Source organism: Eptatretus burgeri, chromosome 13 (genome assembly GCF_056783735.1).
Source record: "Eptatretus burgeri isolate ZD-2024b chromosome 13, Ebu_testis_v1, whole genome shotgun sequence".
Lineage (NCBI taxonomy): Eukaryota > Metazoa > Chordata > Myxini > Myxiniformes > Myxinidae > Eptatretus > Eptatretus burgeri.
Window position 1 is genome coordinate 52,293,941 of NC_140973.1, and position 26,910 is coordinate 52,320,850.

The following is a 26,910-nucleotide window of genomic DNA, read 5'->3' on the forward strand; positions in this document are numbered from 1 at the left end:
TCCATTGTCTAATTTTGCCTTTTAACTAGAGGTCACGTGGTTTCCTGAAGCGCGCCTCTCGGCAAAGAACCAATCTTATCTTGAATCGATCTTAATTCGGATGGCCGAGCATTTACCGCCGGTGCGTGCACACTATGACAAGTCAATTAATTTGGTAATTACCTCCCAGTCTATCTAGGTTCGGACAATGCTGGATCAATGGAAGGAAAGGACAAGCACGGACAGGTTGGACCGTCAACAAATAATTTATTAATAAGAAAATAAATAAATAAAAAGAACTTTTTATTTCCGTGAGGTAAGAATAAATAAATTCCAAATCAATCAAAATGATCGCAAGTACATAAATTATAATTAATCAGGAAAAATCAATCAAAGTGATAGGAAAAGAGACAAAGAGCAGATGCTTATCTGGGATTGACTTACTCAACAACTAAACACAGACAAGGGTACCCAGCATATCATTCGGGGGGGAGAAACCGTCTCACTCACCAAAGAGAAGTCGTTAATCAAACAAAAACGTCCGGAAATGTGTGAACATGCCTTGTTCGTTGCCAGCACCCGCCTTGCCATGCACCCATTCGCAAACAGGCTTGAACGCCAGTCGACGTCACCTCCAAGAAACAGTTACGCCAAGAGCGACCCTCTGACTGAAACGACGAAGCAGCCGTCTCACTGGAACCGCCGAAGCTGTCAGAACTGCAACCAGCTATCGCCAACTGACTCGTCGACTCACTCGTTGTCGACTGACTAGAAAAAAGCCATCTGATTTGCAATGACGGCCAACCCGTGCGCGCGCCGCACGAAGAACGGCCTTCTCCCTCTTTTTATAGGCGGCCTATCTCGGTGGCACAGACCCCCCCCCCAAATCCACCCCGCCCCACTTGTGCACCGTTACCATGACAACCCGCATGTCCCACGATTATTCCTCGCTTACGATGCGAGATCTGTGGTGCTGGACGAACGGCAAAAAGCAGCCATTTGTCAGAATTTCCGAGCACAAACGTGAAGCATTCATAAAACGTCTCCGCCCCTCTCGATGGGGCGACCCACGGCGTTCCTTCCCCACGGCAGCGAGCGTAACCGCGGCCTGGTGATTCGGGTCCCAGCCGGCAATGCCTGAGAGGAACGAACGGGTCTTTGCTCTCTTAGAGTTGATGCTCTGTAAGAACCCGTCCGTTCCTCAGCGATGCTCGGACTCGGACAGATCTTTCCATACAGGTTGCCACTGACAAACCAGACATTATCTGCCTAACAGAAACTTTCCTCTCCCAAGACGTGTCTGACTCCCAAGTATCTCTCCCTGGCTACTCCCTCTTACGGTATGACAGACCTGAGCCTCGTCCTGGTGGAGGTGTTGCTCTCTTCATCAAAGACTCTATTCCTCACTCTCCATGCACTGCTCTCACTCCCCCACACCCCCAGGAATACCTCTGGCTTCGGCTTCCCCTCCACTCCCACCTCATGTTTATATGTGTACTGTACCGTCCACCGAACAGTGATGACTCCATCTACATCTCACTATCCGAAAACATGGACCATCTTCTATCTTCTCATCCAAACTCTCTCTTCCTCTTATGTGGTGACTTCAATTGTCATCACGCCAGTTGGCTAGGTGTGGGTACCTCTCTCACCTGCCATGGCACCTCAGCAAAAGCTTTCTGCGACTCATTGGGACTGACTCAATCGGTCAACTTCCCGACCCGGATCTCAACCAATGGTACTCCATCTCTTCTGGATCTGATTTTGACAAATTTCCCTGACAATATCTGCTGCTCTTCCTTCGCTCCAATTGGTTCTTCTGACCACGTCCTTGTTAAAGTGGACATCTCTCTGGCTGTTATCAGAGAACCACCTCACCGCCGTCGAGTCTGGCATTTCACTCAAGCCGACTGGCAGGGTCTCCGAGCAGCCATCAAACTTACAGACTGGTCTCCTATCACTACTTTCTCAAACATCAACTCATCCTGGGAATTCTTTCAAAGAAACTTGCTCTCCCTCATGCACAGATTTATCCCCTCTCGTGTTCAGTTGTCTTACCCTTCCTCCCGCCCTTGGTTTACTGAAGCTTGTGGCGAGGCAGTTGTCCTGAAACAACTTGCCTTTTCCTCATAGAAAGCAAACCCAACTGAGGGCAATCTCAGTTCTTTCCACAAAGCTCGGAACAAGTGTGTATCTACCCTCAGGAGAGCCAGAAAACAACATCTTTCTCATCTCAAGTCTGAACTCTCAAACCTCTCTCCCTCCTCAAAATCCTGGTGGCGTTTAATCAAATCTGTTTCTGGTGTATGTTCCCCCTCCATCCCCTCCCTTACCTCAAATGGCCGCACTGCTGATTCCACACGTGATAAAGCTGAATGTCTAAACTCGGTGTTTGTAGCTAAATCTTGTGTCCTAAACCCATCACTATCTCTACTCACTTTACCCCGTCGCACCCAACTGTCCCTGGACTCTGTATCCTTTTCTCCTGACAAGGTGGAGAGCTTGCTTTCAAACCTCGAGTCAGATTCTGCAACCGGTCCAGACGGCATCAGCCCACGTGTCCTCAAAGCCTGCTCTTCTGCTCTTGCTCACCCTCTCTCTGTTCTATTCACCCTCTCATTTGCCCAAGGTCATCTGCCATCTGCTTGGAAATCTGCTAACATCACTGCCCTGCATAAAAAAGGTGCAAAAACAGATCCCTATAACTACAGACCAATCAGCCTTCTCCCAATCATCAGCAAGGTGATGGAATCCATCATCGCCTCAGATATGAAATCTTTCCTCTTCTCCAATGGCTTGATTTCCAATCATCAATTTGGTTTCAGACCAGGTCACTCTACCCTGGATATGCTGCTTCTGCTCTCCCATCAATGGATGGAGGTCCTCAATGCCAGACAGGAAATCCGAGCCGTATCCCTGGACATATCACGTGCTTTTGACACAGTCTGGCACCCTGCCCTACTCACCAAACTCTCTTCCCATGGTATTCAAGGCCATCTCCACTCATGGCTCGCAGACTTCCTCTCCTGTCGCAGTCAACGTGTGGCCCTAAATGGAGTTCTTTCATCCCCTCTTCCTGTGCAGGCTGGAGTTCCTCAAGGTAGCGTTCTGGGCCCTGTTCTTTTTCTGGTTTTCATCAATGATCTCTCGGACTCTCTGGAAAATCTTCTATTTCTCTTTGCCGACGACTCCACCCTCTGCCGTACCATCTGTCATCCCTCATACCGGCAAGCAGCAGCTTCTTCACTCACTGCAGATCTGGATAAAATCACAAACTGGTCCAACACGTGGAACATGTCTTTCAATCCAGACAAATCTCACACTCTCACTATGTCTCTTCGAAAGGACCGTTTACAAAACCCCCCCATCCACTTTCTCAACAATCCTCTGGAAAAAGTCTTTTCTTTCAAGCTTCTAGGTCTCACTATCTGCCATGACCTTTCCTGGGAAAGTCACATTTCCAACCTGGCCTCCAAAGCCAATCGCCGACTGGGAATCCTCCGTCGTGCTAAGTCCTTCCTCGGCCCTCTTGAGCTCCTGACCACTTACAAAGCTTTTGTCCGTAGCCTGATGGAGTACTGCTCTCCCCTCTGGGCTGGTGCTCCTGCCTCCCACCTTTCTCGGCTTCACGCTGTCGAAACCAGGGCATTTAAGATCATCGGCATCTCCCGCAATGAAGCTGAGTCTTTGGGCCTCTCACTCAATCACCGCAGGTTGGTCGGTGGTCTTTCTGTCTTCTACCGACTCCTCTCCAGCCTTGCCCCCGCTGCTCTCTCTGCGATTTGTCCCCACCACATTTCCACAGGGCGCTCAAGGTCCGCCAACAACCACCTTCTGGTAAAACTACCAAAATCACGAATCACTGCTCATCTTCACTCTTTCATTCCTCTTTTTTCCCGCCTTTGGAATAAACTTCCTCACTCTATTCTTTCCCATTCTTCCCTCCAGGCTTTCAAAACAGCTGTTCACCACCACCTCTCATCTTCCCCCATCCAAATCCTCGATCTTTTCTACCCCCGATAATCCACCCAAGCCCACTTCCTTCATTTCTCCTACTTTCCTTCCTGAAAGTCCCTGAAATGTCCATCTTCTCTTCGCCATGTTCCCCGTCCCATCCCCATCCCTCTCCCTTCCACAGTTCACCGAATGTGTCTGTTCCCCACTGTTTTGTCCCTTCCACTCCCGCCCCTCTTGTCTCATGCCTCCTTGCTGTGAGTTGTGTGTTTGCTCTCATACGAGCCTCGACCAAGGTATACAAAAAAAATAAAAAAAATAAAAAATAAAAAAATAAAACGTCAACAACAATTATTACCTCACTGTTCAGCCCGACATGAATTAAAAACAGTAAGCGTCCATAGAGCTGCTGAACGGTGCGTTGAACGTTGATGGAAAAAGGTGAGCGTCGGCATCGGTGAAAGAAACGGCTCGCTCATGTGCATGAATGTGTCTGTCGTAAAGAGAAAAAGCTTCCCATAAGAGAGGGGATCTATTCTTAAACCTTCTCAATGCATCACATTTAAAATATCACCAGGCATGGGGATGGGTCTATCCTGGACATGTATTTTGGGAGAAATAATTATCTGAGGACTTGAATGTTGGTATGCATTTGTCGTATCAGATTCTGAAATCTGTAACAACATATACAGTATATATATATATATATATATATATATATATATATATATATATATATATATATATATATATATATATATATATATATATATATATATATATATATATATATATATATATATGAGTGGTTCGTGCTCCCTCACCCTGAGCAAGTTGTGAAATAACACCCGATTTCCGAGCCATTTGCCATATTAACGTGTTTTCTAAATTGCCGAGCCAAAGTTTTTTTCCACCCATCACACATAGCTATTTATAAAGAATAATGTTTGTAAACATATCCCTGAAATGTCGATATATATAGATATATATATATATATATATACATATATATATATATATATATATATATATATATATATATATATATATATATATATATATATATATATATATATATATATATATATATATATATGTATATATATATGTATATATATATGTACATATATATGTATATATATATGTACATATATATGTATATATATATATATATATATATATATATATATGTATATATATATATATATATATATATATATGTATATATATATATATATATATATATATATATATATATATATATATATATATATATATATATATATATATATATATATATATAACTGTATATATGTATATACATATTTATATGTATATGTGTATATGTATAACATATATATATATATATATATATATATATATATATATAATATTGTTGCAGAAATGGCCCTTAGTGTGTTATAAAATATAGGATTAGCCCAGATCCCCCATTAAATGCATGTTTAGCTAGGTTGTTCGGTAAATGGACGCTACATGTGTGTTGGGAGATGTAGGAGGCATGTTCATTGTTCGTACATTGGTGGTGGACTGAGAGGTTCTTCTTCTTCCTTCCTCAGGTCAGGTATGGGAGCATGTGCCAGAACAGCACGTCGCTGCGTCCACTTTCCGCCGGTACTCCAGGGGCCTCCGTCTGGCCATCCCCCAGGCAGATGCCAGGCCCATCCCCATCTCCTTGAGATGATGGTCAACCTGTTGCAACCATGAGGCACGTGGTCGACCCACTGGCCTCCTCCACTCATGAGACTCCCTCGCTGAGAGAATCTGGTGAGCAGGATCAGAGTCAGGAAAACGAGCCACATGTCCATACAGCCGCAACTGACGCTCACGGACTATGCAGGTAACAAATCTCATCCGAGTCTCTCTCAGCAACCGCTCGTTGGACACAAAATCGGACCAGCGATAGCCAAGGATTCTCCGAAGAGACCTGGTACCAAAGGAATTAAGTCTCCGTCTCAGATCCTTGGTCAGAGTCCAAGTCTCGCACCCATAGAGCAAGACTGGAGGTACCAAGGACCTGAAGACTCGGACTTTCGTCCTCCCGCACAGGTACCGGCAGCGCCACACCCCATGATCCAGTAAATCCATGACTCCCCAGGCCCGACCCAGACGTCTATTGACCTCTGACTCGCGGCCAGCAGAGACATGAATATCACTGCCAAGGTAAGTGAATCTCTCCACGACCTCAACATCCTCACCACAAACAGACACAGACAGGACAGCAGCATCCAAGATGTCACCGAAAGCCTGGATATTCGTTTTGACCCAAGAAACCCGTAATCCCAACGGCTCCGACTCCTCATTCAGCACCTCGAGGGCCCCCAAGAGGATGTCTAAAGTCTCCGCAAAGATGACTGCATCATCTGCAAAGTCAAGGTCCGAGATCTTGACATTCCCAAATGACGCACCGCAACTTGATCTCTCCGACATCCTCCCTAGAATCCAGTCCATACAAGTGCTGAAAAGTGTGGGGGCAAGTACACATCCCTGACGAACTCCAGTAACAACTGGAAATAAGTCAGAGATGGTACCACCACACTTCACAGCACTCTCAGTACCAGAGTAGAGTTCAGACATCAGATCGATCAGTTTTGGTGGCACCCCACGAAGACCAAGAATCCTCCAGAGGACATCCCGATTCACTGAATCGAACGCTTTACAGAGATCAACATAGGCTGCAAGCAGCCCCTGCCAAAACTCTCGTCTGCGTTCGGTGAGGACAGGAAGTGCAAGGATACGGTCAATCGTTGACCTCTTTGGTGTAAAGCCTGACTGCTCTGGACGCTGGTGCTCAAGCAGATGGTGGCGAACCCTATCGAGAATTATCCGAGCAAAGACCTTGCCCGGCACTGAGAGCAGCGTCACCCCTCGGTAGTTGTTGCAGTCTTGGCGATCACCCTTCCCTTTCCAGAGAGGGACAACAAGGCCCCTCTTCCAGTCAGTTGGGATGATGCCTGTGTTCCAGGCAGGGCACAAAACTGCATGCAACGACACGAGTGCAGCATTTCCACCAGCCTTGAGAAGTTCGGCATGGATGCCACAGATCCCTGGAGCTTTGCCCCATTTCAACTGGTTCACAACAGCCCGTGTTTTCACAAGCGTAGGTGGACCACAGTTGATTCGAGGGTCAGCAACAGGGATTGTAACACCCTTGACGTCCAACTCAACAGTTGGGGGATCAGCCTGGTACAACAGCTCAAAGTAACCGGCCCAGCGGGCCTTCACTTCAGACTCCTCTGTCAAGAGCCTACCACTCTCTGCTCAAACTGTAGTGCTCCGAGGGATGGGCTTGGATGAACGTAATGTGCGAATTCCCCTGTAAGCGGGACGAGAATCACCTGTCCACAGGTGATGCTCTACCCCCTCACAGATTCCTCGCACATAGGCCTCCTTGTCCACCCTCAGTGCACGTACAGTTTTATGCCTCAGCTCCCTGAACAGCTCAGCTCTGCCATTCAGCCTGGCCCTGCGACTCCGGTCAATGGTATCCAGTGTCCCTTGAGAGACAAAATTCTTCTTTGCCCTGCGGTGAGCTCCAAGGCATCCACCGGCAACATCAAGGACGGTGGTCTTGAAGGCACTCCACAACTCTTCAGGACCCCCCAAAGCACCCAGACCCCCCAAGTGTCCACTCAGCCTGTTCGCAAACTCCTCAGCTACTCTCTCATCCCTGAGCTTGGCAACATCCAGCCTCGGCTGGGATGGTACCATCCTCCAGGATTTAAGGTGCAGCTTTAGAGTTGCTACAACAAGCCTGTGGTCAGTATTGAGGAACTGAGCACTCCGGTAGACCCTGCAGTTCTGGATCATCCTCCAACGACCGTCAGTGAGGACATGGTCAATCTCCTTTGCCACACCGCCAGCGTTGGAATACCAAGTCCAGCGATGAGCTTGTGGGCGCTGAAACCATGAACCAGCCACCCGAAGTCCATGACTTCTTGCAAAGTCAAGGAACTTAGTGCTATTCTGGTTCATAGTTCCTGACCCATGGGGACCAACACACACCTCATAACCGTCCCTATCAGTTCCAGTCGATGCATTGAAATCCCCCAAGACTAGAAGTGTATCTCGTCTGGGGCACTGATCAACCACAGACTTGAGTGTGGCGTAGAATGCATCCTTCACGGTGAGATCACTCGCCTCAGTCGGACCATAAACAGAGACCAGGGAAATGACACCTAAGGAGTGACGAATCCTTAATCTCATAATACGCTCGTTGACCGGTGTTACCTCAATTATCATTGGGGTCAGCTTATTGGACACAGCTACAGCAACTCCTTGGGTATGGTAACCATCAGAGCGACCAGACCAATAGTAGGTGTAACCACCCACCATTATCTCGCCGCAATCCGGTCTCCGAACCTCAGAGAGAGCTGCAATCCCGATGTCCAAACGCTTGAGCTCAGATGATAACAGAGACAGGTGATCATCCTCTCTTCGGGATAGGACATTCCAGGCACCCACCCGAAGGGACCGCCTCAGGTTAACCCAAGGAGACCGCCGTCTGGTGGACGACACCTCAGCACCACTCCGACACACTCTCCCGCAATCTGACCCAGGGATGTTACCCCGTGGTTTCCCTCCTGTCAAAGATTGGGGGTCCCGAAGGCTTTGCCCCAATCCCGTCATCCGGTGAGCTGCCCTGCGAAGGGAAGCTGCACAGGAGCCACTCCCACGGAGTGGGTTTTCAGATTTTTTTGCGTTTTTGCGTTTTGCGGAATGAAGGGTTTTACGGTGGCCGGAGTGCAAATCCTGCCACCAACCTCCTAATAAGAAGTGACCCAACTGCAGGAGGACGTCCGCAGACACAGTTGGGCACTAGATATGGATGGCCGTTGGCTCACAAGGAGCTCCTCCGCTCCTATATTGTTGTGGTTGACGAAATTCGCAAACCACCATTCAGGTCCCGAAGGTGAGATATCTCTGTAAGTATATGTGTAGTTAGGCCCAAACCCGTTGTTTAGAGGGAATAAATGTCATTCATTCGGGCAGCGACCCTTTTAGATAGCCGTTTTTCTTTTACTATCTTTATTTTGGACCAGCCGCCATTACTACCACCACAACCACCACCAACCACGTCTCAACAGCCATCACACAACAGCCACCAACCGCAACGCCGCTTCACAACAACAGCCACGACCCTTGCCGTCACATCTCGCTCTCGCAACCATCGCATCACCGCCATTCCCGCGCCGCTTGTGGGCACCGATCCTGGACTCGTACAGGGCGCGCACCGAGCAGCGGGTGCAAAAACACCAGCCTTTCCAAGAAATCGGATCAAGAACGATTCACGCCCACTTCTGTTCCGTCCTATCAGCGAGCGTGGGGCGATTTGGCCCCGCCTCCAGGTGCGTCGGAGTATAATCGCTATATGCAGATTCGCGGATCAAGAATCATTCACGCCCACTTTTCCTCTGTCCAATGGGGAGCATGGCTCCGCCCCCGAGCGATTCCTGATCCAAAAATCTGCATATGGTTTCTCCTGTCGCACTATAAAGCGCCGAGCGCGGAGCAAATCGAGTCAGTTGGACGGAGTTGAGAAGAGTGGAGAGTGGGAGAGTTGGAGAGTTGTGGCGGCGGCGAAGGCAGTCGAGAGAGTGTCTGTCGGGGTCCGGAGAGGCTGGAAAAGCCAAGAATCTTTGTGGAGGTCGGCGCTCGTGTCAGAGTCGGGGAGCTGCGGAGAGGGGAGGCCGGTAACGCGACCGAGGTCGCGGTGGAGTCGCTCGACGCGGGACCCAAGCCAGCGAGATATCCTCATTCCCCCGAGCATCAACAACCCCCTCCTGTTTCCCCCCGCGCTGAGATAGTGTGAGAAGGGGGCCCCGTTCCCACCCCATTCCAGGCAGTGCCAGCGAGGCCCGCGGAGTCGGGGCGCCGCCGCCATTTTGCGGCTCATCACCAGACGGGTAGGCTCGACGCGGTCTCGGCCCCAGGCCCGTCTGCCCCTCATAGTTGAGGGTGGTCCCTTTTTCTTTTGCTTTGAGTAAATGTGTTGTCGGCGCCGTCTGTGAAGTAAAACTGTATAAGTGTTGCCGTGTGCTCGGTAGTCGGTAGTAGATCTGCATTGTTGCATTTGCTTTTTGTGCAGAATTGTTGTGTTTCTTCTACTTTTACATTTGCTTGTGGTGTATAATTGTATATGTGTGGTTTCCGTTTGCCGCGGAATAAATGTGCTTTATGTTGAACTGTTTTTCCCGTTTCGCTTCGTCTTTTCTTTTATTGAATCTCCATCTTACTTCACGTAAAGGGTTGGTCGTGGGCTAAATACGCCCAATAATTAATCGAACCGTCGAGGTTGACGATAACACCGCTCGGTTATCCCGATAGTACGGAACGGGTCGCTTAAAGTGGCCCGTGTCCGAAGTCGACCTGCGGGGAGGTGCGATCGCCCGGTCTACCCTCCGTGTGGGTACTTAGGTAGGTCGAATTTGGCGAGCAACCCTATCCCACGCGGGGGGGCCGATTGGCACGATCGTGGTGAGGCCGAAAGGCCCACCCGTGACTAGTTCCCGGCGTTAGTCCGAGAGGGTCACGACGGGATTGTCCGTCCGGTGGGCGACGTGCCGCGATTCGAGTTACGTGGCCGCTCGCACGCCGGCGGGCACGAATCCGCAACACTGTTGTCAGGAGTGGGACACAAACCCATCCCCCTCCTCGCGGCACTGGTGTCGGAGAGCGGGAAAACGGGCTCTCCTGTCTCCAGCTAAATTCACGGGAATCGGTCAAGGGGTGAGAGGAGCGACCCCCGATTCCCTCCAAATTACGAGCGATTCAAATTAACCCTTTACGAGAAATAAGATGGCGTCTCAAGGCGAGCGGCAGCCGGGGGTATTAGAAATGTATATGTGTAGTAATGTAGGATCCATGGTCCAGGATGAAATCCCCGTGCAGGAAATGTTGGTTGTGCAGGAAAACGAACTCGCCCAACTGAACCCAGAGCCCGAAATAGGTGCGGCGGCGGCCGCGGTGTATGACACCTCCCCTCCCCCTCTCCACCAAAACCCCCCGATCCTTGCCGAATCGGCTCACCCAAGCGCACCCAACATGGCCCAGCTCTGCGCCATGCTGGCGGCAATGACAGCGAAAATGAATGCGAACATGAACAAGCAAATGCACGAAGTGAAAACGAAAATGGATACAAACACAAATGAAATGAAAAAGGAAATAAAAGGCATGAACGAAAAAATGGATGCAAACACAAATGAAATGAAAAACGAAATAAAAGGCATGAACAAGCAAATGAACGGAATGAAAACTAATATGGAAACAAATGCGCAAGGAATGAAGGAAGAAATGAAAGGGCTGCGGGGTGAGACGCAGAGCATGGGCCGAAGCCTGCAGGCGGGCATGAAGGCAGTAACCGGGGAGCTTAAAATGGCGACTCCACGTGTGGGAGCGAACGAGCTGGGAGGGGGTGCAACGGCTGTCGGGCCCCCGGTGGAGGCGGGTAAGGAAAAAATAATTCGGGGGATGTTTTGGGCGAGGGTCGTGACGGAAAAAGTGACGGTAACCGAGAGGAAAAAACTAATTGGGGTGACGGAGATGTGCACGAGGGAGATAACAAGGGAAGAGATGGAAATAATAGTTGAGACAAGGGAGCTAAAGGGTGAAGAGGTGACTGAGTTGGCAGAGACACGGGAGATGGGAACGATAGAGGGAAGACTACACGATGAAGACGGGGTAAGTGACGCACACACTCACACGGAGGAAGTGGAGGATAATGGGGGTGAGCTCGCGGACTGGGTAGAGACCCGGTGCGAGCAGTTGGATGGCCTCCTCCAGGAACGAGGGGAGGGAGTATGCCCCCTTGAAGCGAGTCACGACCAGGTGGGTTCGGTCGTGTCGAGCGAGTTCGGGGGGAGGAGTGCTGCGAACAGGTGCATGGAAAGCTTGGGGGGCATATAGGCCCCGGAGACCCTTGGGGGGACATGAATCCCCAGTGTGGTTGTCCCGCTGTGTGTGGTGTCGAGGTGTGTGTTCACGAGTGTGGTGAAATGCGTGCTGCAACCCACGCATAGCGCGGGTGCAAGGGCGTGTGTGAGAGCGACCGGGTGGGTGATTGGGACCCCGTGTGTGGAAGCGACCCCGTGTGTGAGTGGTGTGGTGGTAAGTGTGCAGAAGGGCGTGCTTCCCAGCACGCCGTGTGTGGATGAGGCACCGCGAGCGAGTGCCACCGCGTGTGTGAGTAGTATGGTTTGTGTGAGGGAAATGGCACGAGTGAGTGAAAGGCCGCGAGTGAGTGGAGCCACGTGTGCAAGGGTAATGGCATGCGTGAGTGAGCGGCCGAGTGTGAGAGAGACAGCGTGTGCAAGGTCGCTGTGTGTGAGGGAGATGTCGGTGGGCATGTGTGAACATGCAGCCGCGTCTCCCGGTGTGAGTTTAATGGTGAGGTGTGTTAGCGTGGTAACACGCGGGAGTGCGTGTGTGGAATGGAGACAGAGACTGCGACAGAAGAAAGAAAGCCGAGTAGCGGCTGTAGCTGTTTCGAGGACCGTGCCGGGTTCACCCAGCAACGAGAGCGAAGTCCGTGCTGTGCAACGCACGAGGCCCCCACGTGCTCGCTTACGAGAGTGAAGTCCCGGTCCAGAAACGAGCGCGGTGAATGTTGCCGATCCCGCGACGGAAAAAGTTTAGGCAGGATTATGGATTTGGACCGGACGGGTTCTCCACGCGATCGTGTGTGTTAAGCTCCAACGGGCAAAGCACATGTGTTCGCGTGGGGAACCCCTCGAGACGTGGGGCTTGTAGTTTTTTTTTATTCGCACGGTGACGTCATGGCTGCACGTGGGGTTGGAATCCGGCAGGAGGGGTATCCCTGCCGGATGGTACCGTCCAAGGAGGGACGAGGTACACGTGCAGCTGCATGACGTCACGGGCAGGTGCAAAGTGCGCGAGCTGTGAGTTGCCGCGCTGGTGCTGCGCATGTGAAAAAAAAAAAAAGGAAAAGCAAGCCTCACTTTCGGGTGCACAGGATTCCTGGGCAAGGGGTGGAAGACCCCCTTACCAGGGCACAGGATGGAAACTAGTTAGGGGGAAGGGTTAGCTTAGCTAGACCGACTTCATGGGGCAGGGGTAAGTCCTCATGGAGTCCGTGGAATGGATTAGTTAGAGGGATTGTAGCGAGGTTTAGGTTGGGAAATTGATTAATGGGATTATTTGGAGACAGTGACAGACTTGTGGATGTGTAGCGGGGACGTAGCTTAGCTACGTAGTGTTAAATGGAACGTGCTATAGTTTAAGGGACGACGTGGGAGCACGAGTTAGTTAGGGGAGGTAGTTAGAAGGATGGCAGAGTTCAGTGGTGTGTGTTGAAGAGTTGGTGAGTGAAGTGGAAGCATGTGCTGCGTGAGTGAGTGAGGCCAGCGGGTCTGTGTGAGTGGAGCGAGTCTGGAATACATGGTGCGATGAGTGATTGGGGGGAGGAGTGACTCCCCCCCAAGGGACCCCGGGGTCAGTGTAGAGTGAGTTAGGGGGTTAGTTAAATTGAAAAATGGAGGTCGTTTTGTTGTTGGTGTGAATGTAGGCTCGAAACCCGTTTGGAGGGGTGCAGGAGCCCTGTTGACGGGCTGGGAGCGTGGCTGCGAAAGGTGAGTATCGCTGAGTGGGTACCCCGGGCACCAGGCTAGTCGGCCGTGGTAGGCCAAGGGCCCATGGGGGGCCGGGATAGCGTAGTGGGCACGGGTGCGCCTGCTTGGTGCGGGGGCCCGGGGCGCCATTAGCCGCGTGGGCAGTGTTGTGGGCACAGGGTGACCCTCGGAAAGGGGCCCGGGAAGCCAGCCTGCCACGTGTGCGTTTCAGGGGAGGTGCCATGGGGGGCACTCCCCGGTGTAAGGGAGCTGGTAGGCTCGGAGGCAGTGTAGCGCCCGGGGGTGCCATAGCTGGAGATTCGGCAGAGGGTCGTGCCTGCCAAGGGGAGCCACGCATCCCAGCCATGAGACCGTGTGAGGGCAAGGAGAGAAAATTGGGGGGCGAGGCCCGAAATTGTGAGGACACCAACACAGGCGACGGGAATCTGGTTGTTAGAACCAATAGTTTAAGCGAGAGGCAATTGTTGGAAGCCCCGGGGTAGTTTAACAGTTAAATGGATAGGGTAGATTAGGAAGTGTACCCCTCCGCACCATTCATCCCCTCGCTCTCGTTGTGGGCCGCTGGACCCACTTTGGGTTAGATCGCTGAAGTCTGGGGAGGCCATTCTGAGGCTTCGTTGGGCCTCGACACAGGACGCTAGCTCTCCCTTGTTCCCCTCTGGGAAGGGAACGTAGGGGTTGGGAGTAGGCTAGGTGACAGGATAGGTTAGCCGAACAAGGACAGTACAGGGGGTTAGGGGACGATTTATAGTGGGGAAGTAAAAAAAATAAAAAAATAAAAAGTTGGGGCTAAATTGGGGTTTGACAAACTAAGGGAGTGGGTATAGACAGTGACAGGCAAAGGCGATAGGTTGGGAGGGAGACCGTAGAGTAGGTCCGAGCCCGCCTTCCGAGTGGCCAGCACCACCGCACTCCCTCCACCAACCTCCACTGAACGGCGAAGGTTGGCCAGCTTCATCGGCAGCTGTTGTTTTGCTGCAAGGCCTGTGCCGGCTGGATCGGCTGCAGCTGCTGTGCTGCAAGGCCTGTACCGGCCGGATCGTCTGCAGCTGTTTTCTGCAAGGCCTGTGCCGGCCAGTTCATCTGCCGGCTGTGTTTGCCTGCATCGGCCTTGTTCTGCAGGCTGTGTTTGCCTGATCACCTTTGCCATGCCATGCCCACTGCCCCTGTTCACCAGCCCCGTTCAATTTTTGCTTTGCCCCCCCCCCACCCCCTGTTCATTGCCATGTGTGCCAGGATCAGAAAGCAACAGTTTGCAAGCTGCGAGAACTACCCTGTTGGCAGCTACAACACGGGCCTGCAGTGGCGGCCCGTGCACCGTGTTTGCGTCCATCCATCCATCCATCCATTCGTTGTGTTCATTGCGTGTGCCACTTGAGCTGGCACGGAGACTGCGTTTGTGCAGCCCCTGCACCGTTGTGGTTCACTGGGTTCATTTCAAAAGGGAAGGCCTTGGACTGCGTGTGAGCAGCCGGCCACGTTCCCTGTCACCTGCATTGTTTGAGCCAGAGACTGCATGCGAGCAGCCTGGCTCCCTGCTAACTGCTTTCTTTTTGCAGAGTTCATTGATCCTGGCCATGGTTTAGTGTAAAATTTGTAAGTTAAGGTTAAGATGTACTGTAAATATGAGTGCGCCCCCGGCATGTCTGTCTTAGCGCCGGCAATTTTATTTAAGTCGTCCGTGTGAGTGGGTTTGTTTAGGTAGTTACTCAGCCCTCAGGTTATTTATTTTGGGGACACGAATACCAGGAATGTCGCACTCAGGGATCCGTAGGTAAAATGTACTAGGGGAAAACTACACATGATGGCACACGAAAATTTGACGACTCGGGACGAGTCTGTAAAAAGGGGAGGGGGTAGTGTTGTGGTTGACGAAATTCGCAAACCACCATTCAGGTCCCGTAGGTGAGATATCTCTGTCAGTATATGTGTAGTTAGGCCCAAACCCGTTGTTTAGAGGGAATAAATGTCATTCATTCGGGCAGCGACCCTTTTAGATAGCCGTTTTTCTTTTACTATCTTTATTTTGGACCAGCCGCCATTACTACCACCACAACCACCACCAACCACGTCTCAACAGCCATCACACCACAACCACCAACCGCAACGCCGCTTCACAACCACAGCCACGACCCTTGCCGTCACATCTCGTCTCGCAACCATCGCATCACCGCCATTCCCGCGCCGCTTGTGGACACCGATCCTGGACTCGTGCAGGGCGCGCGCCGAGCGGCGGGTGCAAAAACACCAGCCTTTCCGAAGAAATCGGATCAAAAACGATTCACGCCCACTTCTGTTCCGTCCTATCGGCGAGCGTGGGGCGATTTGGCCCCGCCCCCAGGTGCGTCGGAGTATAATCGTTATATGCAGATTCGCGGATCAAAAAGCATTCACGACCACTTTTCCTCTGTCCAATGGGGAGCCAGCCAGAGGTGGAGGGTCGAAGGTGAAGGAGCGAAGCCCCGGGGGCTATAAAGGGCCACGTTCGCTCGCCGAAAAAAGGCAGTCAGTCAAGGAGAGAAGAGAAGAGTCAGAGAAAGCAGTTGGACGGAGCTGAGAAGAGTGGAGAGTGGGAGAGTTGGAGAGGTGGCGGCGGCGGCGAAGGCAGTCGAGAGGGCGCTCGTGTCAGAGTCGGGGAGCTGCGGAGAGGGGAGGCCGGTAACGCGACCGAGGTCGCGGTGGAGACGCTCGTCGCGGGACCCGAGCCAGCGGGATATCCTCATTCCCCCGAGCATCAACAACCCCCCTCCTGTTTCCCCCCCGCGCTGAGATAGTGTGAGAAGGGGGCCCCTTTCCCACCCCATTCCAGGCAGTGCCAGCGAGGCCCGCGGAGTCGGGGCGCCACCGCCATTTTGCGGCTCATCACCAGACGGGTCGGCTCGACGCGTTCTCGGCCCCAGGCCCGTCTGCCCCCCCCCCCCTCATCGTTGAGGGTGGTCCCTTTTTCTTTTGCTTTGAGTATATGTGTTGTCGGCGCCGTCTGTGAAGTAAAACTGTATAAGTGTTGCCGTGTGCTCGGTAGTCGGTAGTAGATCTGCATTGTTGCATTTGCTTTTTGTGCAGAATTGTTGTGCTTCTTCGACTTTTACATTTGCTTTTGGTGTATAATTGTATATGTGTGCTATCCGTGTGCCATCGCGAAATAAATGTGCTTTATGTTGAACTGTCTTTCCCGTTTCGCTTCGTCTTTTCTTTCATTGAATCTCCATCTTACTTCACGTAAAGGGTTGGTAGTGGGCTCAATACGCCCGAGAATTAATCGGAACCGTCGAGGCCGACGATAACACCGCTCGGTTATCCCGATAGTACGGAACGGGTCGCTTAAAGTGGCCCGTGTCCGAAGTCGACCTGCGGCGAGGTGCGATCGCCCGGTCTACCCTCCGTGTGGGTACTTAGGTAGGTCGAATTTGGCGAGCAACCCTATCCCACGCAGGGGCCGATTGGCACGATCGTGGTGAGGCCGAAAGGCCCACCCGTGACTAGTTCCCGGCGTTAGTCCAAGAGGGTCACGACGGGATTGTCCGTCCGGTGGGCGACGTGCCGCGATTCGAGTTACGTGGCCGTCCGCACGCCGGCGGGCACGAATTCGCAACAATATATATATATATATATATATATATATATATATATATATATATATATATACATATATATATATATATATATATATATATGTATATATTTTAGCCTGTTCTTTCACCTCCACTGCAAAATGCTCGTAGACAGGACACCCGGCTTCACGTCTATCAGACAGGCCGTACCCACATCTGATGAATGTGGCGGCACATCTGTACCCAAAGCAAAATGATGCGACCTGCAACCGTGTGCTGCATCCCAAAAAAGAAGACCCAACTTTCAAAACACAAGTTGGCAGTCAGGTGGAGATTCGAACCCAGACTAAACAATCACAAGCGAGTGTGTCCAATCTACAATATTGTGCCGCACAACTTCAATGTGAAAGTTCCCACCAAATCTCCATCTTTTCTCGAGCTCTGAAATCTGGTTTTCAAGCTCGGGTGGCACGACTCTCAGTCTCGCACCCGTACATCATCGGCCTCTCATCCATGTTTCGTGGAGTTCTGTTGCCCTCGTGTGGATTTCTTTTTCATTAACCAGTTCAGGACTGCATGGGAACGACGTCACACAATTATTTCACGTGATACGTCACACATTTCACGTGATACGATTAATTAATTACGTGATGAAGTCATACAGGCATTATTTAATTGTCTGTCAAAAAGGAAGTTTTATATATATATATATATATATATATATATATATATATATATATATATATATATATATAGATATCTCTATATATATATATATATATCTCACATCTAAAGCTCTTTCTCACCACTGACTCACGGACTGATGTTTATGATCGGTACCTTCCGGATGACGTGGGAACCTGAAATGTTGTGTGCCAATGGACATTGAAGCCGGTACACCGGGAGAAAAAAAATTACAGAATCGTTGGACAACATCCATAAATGAAAATATAAATAAATGAAAATAAGTAATTGAAAATCAAATGCAGGTGAGCGACCTGAGACAATGGGGGAAACACGGTTTTTGTGCTTACACTTAGGGGATTTACCTTTGGCTCACAGTCTGTCGTTCTACCTTCAGCGCAGGTGGGCGTTTTACCTTCCCTGGATGGTGTTTTACCTTTATCGCACGGTGTGGGAGACATTGGGGGTGGGTTATGGGAGAGAATGGGGGTGCGGTCGTGGAAGAAAATATCAGGTTTGTGATCAGTTACCAAGCAGCTAGCTTGTGCTTGCCAAGCCAGCCGTTCCTTATCAACGGTTTCGAATGGAGTGCTTGCTTGAGTACTTAAACCGCTTGGCGAGTGCTCCACAAGAAACTTGGTCGCTGAACACCCTCAGATCTCTTCCACGAGCTCATGCCAGGGGTGTGTTCAGTTGCCGTTTCTTGTGGAGCGCTCGCCAAGCGGCTTAAGTGCTCAAGCAAGCACTCCATTCAAAACTGTTGATAAGGAACGGCTGGCTTGGCAAGCGCTAGCTAGCTGCTTCGTAACTGATCACACATTTGGAGTGGGGTCGTGGAAGAGTTCTGGAGTGGGGTCGTGGAAGAGATCTGGAGTGGGGTAGTGGAAGAGATCTGGAGTAGGGTAGTGGAAGAGATCTGGAGTGGGGTAGTGGAAGAGATCTGGAGTGGGGTTGTGGAAGTGATCTGGAGTGGGGTAGTGGAAGAGATCTGGAGTGGGGTTGTGGAAGTGATCTGGAGTGGGGTAGTGGAAGAGATCTGGAGTGGGGTTGTGGAAGTGATCTGGAGTGGGGTTGTGGAAGTGATCTGGAGTGGGGTAGTGGAAGAGATCTGGAGTGGGGTTGTGGAAGTGATCTGGAGTGGGGTAGTGGAAGAGATCTGGAGTGGGGTTGTGGAAGTGATCTGGAGTGGGGTAGTGGAAGAGTTCTGGAGTGGGGTCGTGGAAGAGATCTGGAGTGGGGTAGTGGAAGAGATCTGGAGTAGGGTAGTGGAAGAGATCTGAAGTGGGGTAGTGGAAGAGATCTGGAGTGGGGTTGTGGAAGTGATCTGGAGTGGGGTAGTGGAAGAGATCTGGAGTAGGGTAGTGGAAGAGATCTGGAGTGGGGTAGTGGAAGAGATCTGGAGTAGAGTCGTATCACGCTGTGTGTTATGTATCACGTTGTGAAATAAGAATTCTGCAATGTCGTTCCTTGCATTCCCTAACTGGTTAATGGGAGAGATTGGGGGTTGGTATTAATCGGATGCCTAGTGTTGGCTTCATGCTTAGGGTGGCAGGCTTTGGATTCTCGGTTCCTGAGTTCAAATCCCATTCAGCTGTTGAATTAATACCAGGTGGGGTTGACTCTGCCTGTCATCCTTCGGAGGTTGGCAAAATGAGTGCCAGCATGCTGGTATCCTGTGTCGGAGTGGCGACCCGTCCAGGATTGTGCCCAATAGCCAAGGAGACTGCTTAGGCAGCAACAACGCTCTGCACAGAGTATGGTCCCAATCTCCTCCTCATCCTGGAGGGGTCAAGATGGGAGTCACGGTCATGGGGGACTAATGCAGGGGGGGGCAGTCGGTGGTGGCCCATGGGGGGAGGTCAGGGAGGTCATAGGGTTGGTCATAGGGGAGGTCAGGATTTGGAAAAGGGTTGGTCGGGATGAGTGATCGGGGAGATCGAGCGTGGGTCAAAAGGTAGGTTGAGGGTAGATCATGTGGGAGGTGGAGGGTGGGTGTTTGGGTAGGTCAGGGATGGGCAGTGGAGGAGGTCGTGGGTGAGTATTGGAAACAGCACAAGGTGACAATACCTGGTGTTGGCTTAATAGTTATGGTGGTGGACTTGGGATCCCAGGGTCCTGAGTTTAAATCCTGCTAGCTGTTTAATTAATACCAGGTGGGGTTGACTCAGCCTGTCATCCTTCAGAGATCGGCAAAATGAGTACCAGCTTGCTGGGATGATTGAGCCATTTGAGTATCCTGCGTCGGAATGTGGACCCGTCCAGGATTGTGCCCAATAGCCCAGGAGACTGCTCTGGCAGCACTGATGCTCTGCACAGAGTATGGTCCCAATGAATTGAATTGGAGGGAGTGCATGAAACAATAGATACAGGAAATCGCTTCCATCGCTACACGACAGAGCAGTGCTTTGAAGGAATGCAGGTGAGCATTCACCTTCAAATTGAGGATGGTAACCAGGTATGAGATTGTTGCAGAATGCATGCATACGATATGGGTGGGCTGTGTGAGGATGGAGGGTTGACAGGGCACAAAGAGCGAGGCCAGAAGTGAGGAAATATAACACTGACAGTCCACCAAGCTGCCTGTATCGAGCAAAAGCAGACTTTGGGACTCTCAAATTGCACATCATGAGAAGTACAATCATAAACATATTCATAATGGGGTTTGGGTGAAAAAAAAAATATATATATATATATATATATATATATATATATATATATATATATATATATATATATATATATATATATATATATATATATATATATATATATATCAGCATCGCAAAGGTCACCATTTGACAGAGCACTAAAAGTCGTCAACGGATTCCAGGTCTGGGTTCTAGAAAGAAGGGAGAACAAAGTCCATTCAATCTCCCTGATAGTCTCCTCTGTACTCAGCCTCGTGTGAGGTCGCGTGTTGCTATGGTGAAGGAGGTCTTCTGTCCATGTTGGAATAGACAGGCAATTGTAGCAACAGCTTTACTACAATAGTACATATGAAAGGTTCTCATTATTATTCCTACCACATAATATATGATGTACTAGACACACTCACATCATCATTATTACCTCCACCACCGAAGTTGGATAGATAGCACGAGCTCTCAAAAAGTTTCGGACGGATTCGGACAAAACTTGCTGGATGAGTTGGGTCGGTGACAAGAACAAGCTAGTTAGATTTTGGTTCAGGTCCGGATCCAGATCCTGCACATCAGTGGGATAGAAAACGTAAACTGTTCAGCCTGGTGGAGGTATGAGATCTGCCGAGTGCTGTTCCAATTGTTACGATTTCATGGGCTGAAAGGATGGCTTCGAGGTATGCACACTCACTTCTAAGCTGTCTAGCCTGGGTTCGAATCCTGACACAGCTATAAACTGTCATCCCGTGCGTTTCACAGGCAGGGCGATTCATCCCCGTGTGTGCCGTCATCATCGTGTGTGCCGTCATCATCGTGTGTGCCGTCCCTCGGATGAACATTAAACTGGCAGCTCGTCTTCCGGAATAAGTTGGTGGATGTTAAAGGTCTCACTGTGTCCTTTATGAAGAGTAAGTGAGATAACCTGGTGTTGTCTTAACCGTTAAGGTGGCTGACTTTAGATCTTAGTGTCTTTAGTTCGAGCCCCTTTTAACCGTTGAATTAACACCAGGTGGGGTTGACTCAGTCTGTCATCCTTCAAAGGTCGGTAAACTGAGTACCAGCTTACTGGAAATGGGGGGGGGGGGGGGAATTGCATCAACAGCACAGGAGTGCTCCCAGCAATGATGCAGCCAGCAGCCATAAGCTGCATTCAACTAAAGAAAAGAAAAAACTGAACAAAATACAAATTCCTGCCTGAAATTGTTACTATTTCATTATATAATTAGAATGACTTCACCTGGAGTGAGGACAGTAAACACACCCATGATGAACACCAAATGGGCCTTTCCTTCCTTTCTTCAAGTGTACGGTCCTCTCGAACTCGAAACAGCAGCCCCCTCCTCTCTGTCCCACCCTCTCCATCTCCTCCACCAGCCCACATTCTCCATCCCTTTTCCCCAGTTCGCTTCATACCCACCCCTTCTTCACTCAGACCTTGGGCCAAAACGCAAACCATTTCCTGTTGTGGCTCCAGGCACTGCAATTGCCAAACCAGGGGAGTGTGTGAGGGTGAAAGAAATGTGTGGAGGGCATTGGTTTGCATCTGACCATAAAGGGCAGTGTGCAGTCGGTACTTGGAGTTCGCAGTCTTGGAATCGCCATCCCGTGGAACATTATTTACGGTCGGTCACACAGCAAATCGAAAAGCAAACGTAGAGCGAAGCTCTACAACGTTATGCAAGCTCGAGGACGTTATGCAATCGCAGACAAAGTCGGTGACATGTTTCGCCCTGGGGACGTGAACGACATGCCTTTGGGGTTCGTGGGGAAGAAAGAAAAAAAAATTGGCAAAACAGAGAGACAAAAACAAACAGACAAACAGCTAATGGTACAAGGATGTATTCGAACCAACTGAAGAGCTGTTGTAATAGAGTAAAGTTTGAAAGGATGTTTTTCACAGAAACAGATGAGAGATAAGTTTGTTTACCATGCCATGACAGTTCTAATCTGTCGGCTTCTCTCCACATGCAGCTGTCTCTTGCTGTGTCACTCTCTACTCATCTCCCTCCTCTCTGCCCCCATCTCCCTCCAAACCTTCCATTTGTCATTGTCTGCCGTCGCCTCCCATTTCACCTCCCTTCCATCTTCGGATAAACTCCCACCCACACTGCACCAAATCCCTCATCTTCATTCCTGTCCTCAAACTTCCTCCTGTTCGTTTTCCATTTTCTTTCCTTTTTCTTCCTGTTTACTTGATATCCTCATCAAATAGTACTGAAAAAAAGGAAAACAATCGATTCCACTGCTTCCTGTCTGCAAAGCGTGTTTGATGTCTGGCCATATGAAATGTGTAAAAGCAAACCCTTACATCTGGAGGAGGACACGTGTTGATGTAAGGTTCGGCAAAACCTACGCGACCACCTTCACTTTTTGGGCTGGAGTCCAAGTTCTGCCCTGTTGCGTTTTCCAAACTCCTTGAAGATATTCAAAGTGCAAAAATAGAAGTTTTGCAAATGTGAGGTCACTTATGCTTCATTAAAAAAAAAAAAAAACCTTCTGAATGGAGAGCGCAAGTTGCAGCATCAGCGGGTTAGTCGTTAAAAAAACATGATTCCAAGAATGGACTGGATGCAAATAAATTTACATTTTTTAAATAACCGCTTCAAAAGTTGGTGAACGGAGGTTATGTTTTCACCCCTGTTTGTCTGAACAGGATATCTCAAAAAGTTATGGACGGATTCCAATGAAACTTGGTGGACAGGTTTGGTGAGTGTGAAGGACGAACTGATTAGATATTGGTGAAGATCCGGCTCCAAGAGGCTGTTTTGAGGCCACAAAAGGCCGCTACAAAGTGTATATTGGGATGTGGGGTCAAGCATTGCTGCCGCCAGCCCAGACGAAAAAGGTAACCACCATGAGACCAATAACTCCGCAACTTTTCAATGTACACCACATCTCGAAACTCCCACCGGAAAAACCTCACCACCATGAGGGCAATAACTCGATACGTTTTCAATGCACATGTGCTGCCAGAACCCATATGTAGTTCCCGACCCCCCCCACCCCCCCCCCCCCGCCAGTACCATGTACCCAGACTAATATATATATATATATATATATATATATATATATATATATATATATATATATATATATATATATATAGTATACCAGCAGGGTGTACTTACACATTGTGTAAGCATATGAACCGTGCTCCCCCATTGTCTTGGGTCACTCACCTGCATTTGATTTTTCATTTATTTATTTTCTTTTTTTCTTCATTATTTATACATTTTCATTTATGGATGCTTTCCAACAGTCCTTTGATTTTTCCTGGTGTAGCAGCTTTGACGTCTGTCAGCACACAAACTTACCCTGCTTTCCCATTGTCTCTGGTCACTCAACTGCATTTTTTTCATTTATTTATATTTTCATTTATGGATGCTTTCCGATGGTTCTGTAATTTTTCCTGGTGTACAGCTTTGATGTCCATCGGCACACAAAATTCCCCTGCTTCCCCAGTCTCGGCTCACTCACCTGCAGGATCATCATGCTAAACATGGATGTAATCAGCCCAGAACTGTAAGAGGAGTAGCGTGACATACACACACACACACACACACACACACACACACACACACACACACACACACACACACACACACACACACACACACACACACACACACACACACACACACACACACACACACACACACACACACATCCATTGGGACCATACTCTGTGCAGAGCGTTGTTGCTGCCTAAGCAGTCTCCTTGACTATCAGGCACAATCCTGGACGGGTCGCCACTCTGACACAGGATACCAGCAAGCTGGCACTCATTTTGCCGACCTCGGAAGGATGACAGGCAGAGCCAACCCCACCTGGAATTAATTCAACAAGCGAGTGGGATTTGAACTCAGGATCCTGGGATTCCAAGCCCACTACCCTCACCATTAAGCCAACACCAGGCATCCACCGATCCATGAATTATCGTAAGGATACATTAAATCTACAGCACTGACACCACTTGTTACATGCTGAAGAGTTGGCATGATGGTCCAGAGGGAGCACACTCTCCTTTGAGGTGCCGAGTCTGGGTTCCATTCCTGACCAGACAATAAACTGTTACCCTGGTGCTTCTCAGCCAGGGTGATGCATCAATGAGCATGCCATCCCTTTGATGGAGGTTAAGGTGCATGTCCCACCTGCGAGCACTAGTTACTGCTGGAGAGTCAAAACTTTAAGTTCCCACTTCCCATCCTGACCTACAGAGGGCACTGCATCAGCGGCACAGCCACGCTCCCAATAATGATGTAACCAACAGCCAGGTGTTGCACCCTCATGAATGAGTGACCTTCACAATCCCAGTAATTTTAGTAAGCAAGATTTACCTGATCATATTTACCCTGCGCTCGCAATGTGAAAAGCGGAGTTAAGCGACCAGTGGCGTACGTGTGCCGTACGTACATGTCTGAATTTTAAAAATTCATTTTCTCAGCAACCTTAAGTCTGATTGACACAAAATCTTCCAAATAGGGGTGCCTCCTCCTGCAGAATTTTTATTCATAATTATGACGTCATATGTCACGTGGTACAGGCACCATTTTGGAAAAACTGAAAAACTTTGCACCTCTATCTCTAAAATGGCTCCATGGAAAAAATTGAAACACAGCTCAGTGTCAAGTACTCCACAATGGGGAATAAGATTTGTTAATGATGATGTCATCTGTGCCTTCATTAAAACATCATAATTCAACAAGTACAACACTTGATCCAATCACTGGGAAAATTTTTGAGGGTCATTCAGTAGTAATTTGGTGAACAAAATTAAATTTATGACATCATAGGTCACATGGTTCAGCAGCCATCTTGGATAGAAAAACGAATCGTAACCGATCAACATAAAACTTTACACACCTTATCCCCTACCCAATTGAAGCCAAAGTGCAATTTTTGGAAGTCATAAGTTATGTGGTTTGGTAGCCATATTGGATCTAAGCAAAAAGCCTTTTCTGAAACTGCTAACCAATCAATGCAAAACTTTAACTAATTGATCAACTACCCATGGGAAATATAATTTGATAAAAGTGACATCATCAGTCACTGGTCTGGCACCATATTGAATCAAAGAGAAAAAAAAACCTTAAAATAACAGAAGAGTAGGCTTGCACCAAGTCCTTCTCAAGACTGCACAGGGTAAATATTCTATGAATACCATCGAGTTGTTTTAAAGATGTACCCCGACTGAATCACTATTAACGCTTCAAGTTTTTTAACAGACTGTTATTTTATTTATTCAAGTTATTTTAACAGACTGCTCTCATTTCGACCTCTCCTTCATTCCTTGCCTAAAAAATCCAACTATGACAGCGCTTCTTCTCTCCATGCTCTGAATTTGCCTTCATTGCATCCATCAAGAATTGTGTTAAATCGCATCTCTGACCTAAAACTTTTAAAAACCACAGTTTGCCATGGATGTTCGCTTTCCATCAACCATTCTTTTTTTCCAACTTCAGTGCCAACTCACCCCCCTCACCCCTCACTCTCAAAGCAACCATCCCACTCTTCTCCCTCCAAGCCTCCCTCTCACCTCTCTAAAAAATTCCCCCCTCACCTTTCTCCCACCTTTCATCCCCCTCACTCTTCCTTCTCAAAGTTGCCCCCCCTCTCATCCACCAACCTGCCTCCCTCCACTGCCCTCTCACCTCCATCTCTTCACTCCACCTCCTCAAATCCTCAACTGCCTTCTTCCTTGTCTCTTGTCCCCCCTATCCCCCTCCACCACAGAGCCTTTTCTCCTCCTCATTCGGCCCCCTCCCCTCGCTATTCTGCAATACCCCACACTCCTTCAGCAACCCCCCTTACCTGCCCCCCTTGTCCCACCCTCCCCCTCCCCCTCCACCTCCTGCACCCAAAGCCTCCTCCCCTTCCTCTTCATTAAAAGTGTGGACCTCAAATATCCGGGGCCTTCGTTCAAACCTTTCAGATCTTTCCATACAGGTTGCCACTGACAAACCAGACATTATCTGCCTAACAGAAACTTTCCTCTCCCAAGACGTGTCTGACTCCCAAGTATCTCTCCCTGGCTACTCCCTCTTACGGTATGACAGACCTGAGCCTCGTCCTGGTGGAGGTGTTGCTCTCTTCATCAAAGACTCTATTCCTCACTCTCCATGCACTGCTCTCACTCCCCCACACCCCCAGGAATACCTCTGGCTTCGGCTTCCCCTCCACTCCCACCTCATGTTTATATGTGTACTGTACCGTCCACCGAACAGTGATGACTCCATCTACATCTCACTATCCGAAAACATGGACCATCTTCTATCTTCTCATCCAAACTCTCTCTTCCTCTTATGTGGTGACTTCAATTGTCATCACGCCAGTTGGCTAGGTGTGGGTACCTCTCTCACCTGCCATGGCACCTCAGCAAAAGCTTTCTGCGACTCATTGGGACTGACTCAATCGGTCAACTTCCCGACCCGGATCTCAACCAATGGTACTCCATCTCTTCTGGATCTGATTTTGACAAATTTCCCTGACAATATCTGC

At 49.4% G+C, this 26,910-nt stretch overlaps 1 protein-coding gene across 3 annotated transcripts in view; it reads right to left on the minus strand.

Annotated features, from left to right (window-relative positions):
- LOC147014475 (uncharacterized) overlaps positions 1-21,733 on the minus strand; it is a 173,746-nt gene extending 152,013 nt beyond the window's left edge. For 2 of the 3 annotated variants that reach the window (XR_015050773.1, XR_015050772.1), the window contains exon 1: positions 21,650-21,728. The gene's annotated coding sequence lies outside the window, so the exon portion shown is untranslated. Of the gene's footprint in view, positions 1-21,649 lie in introns of all 3 variants that reach the window. The other variant, XM_085852429.1, reaches the window with a different exon arrangement.
- Positions 21,734-26,910: the final 5,177 nt, after the last annotated feature.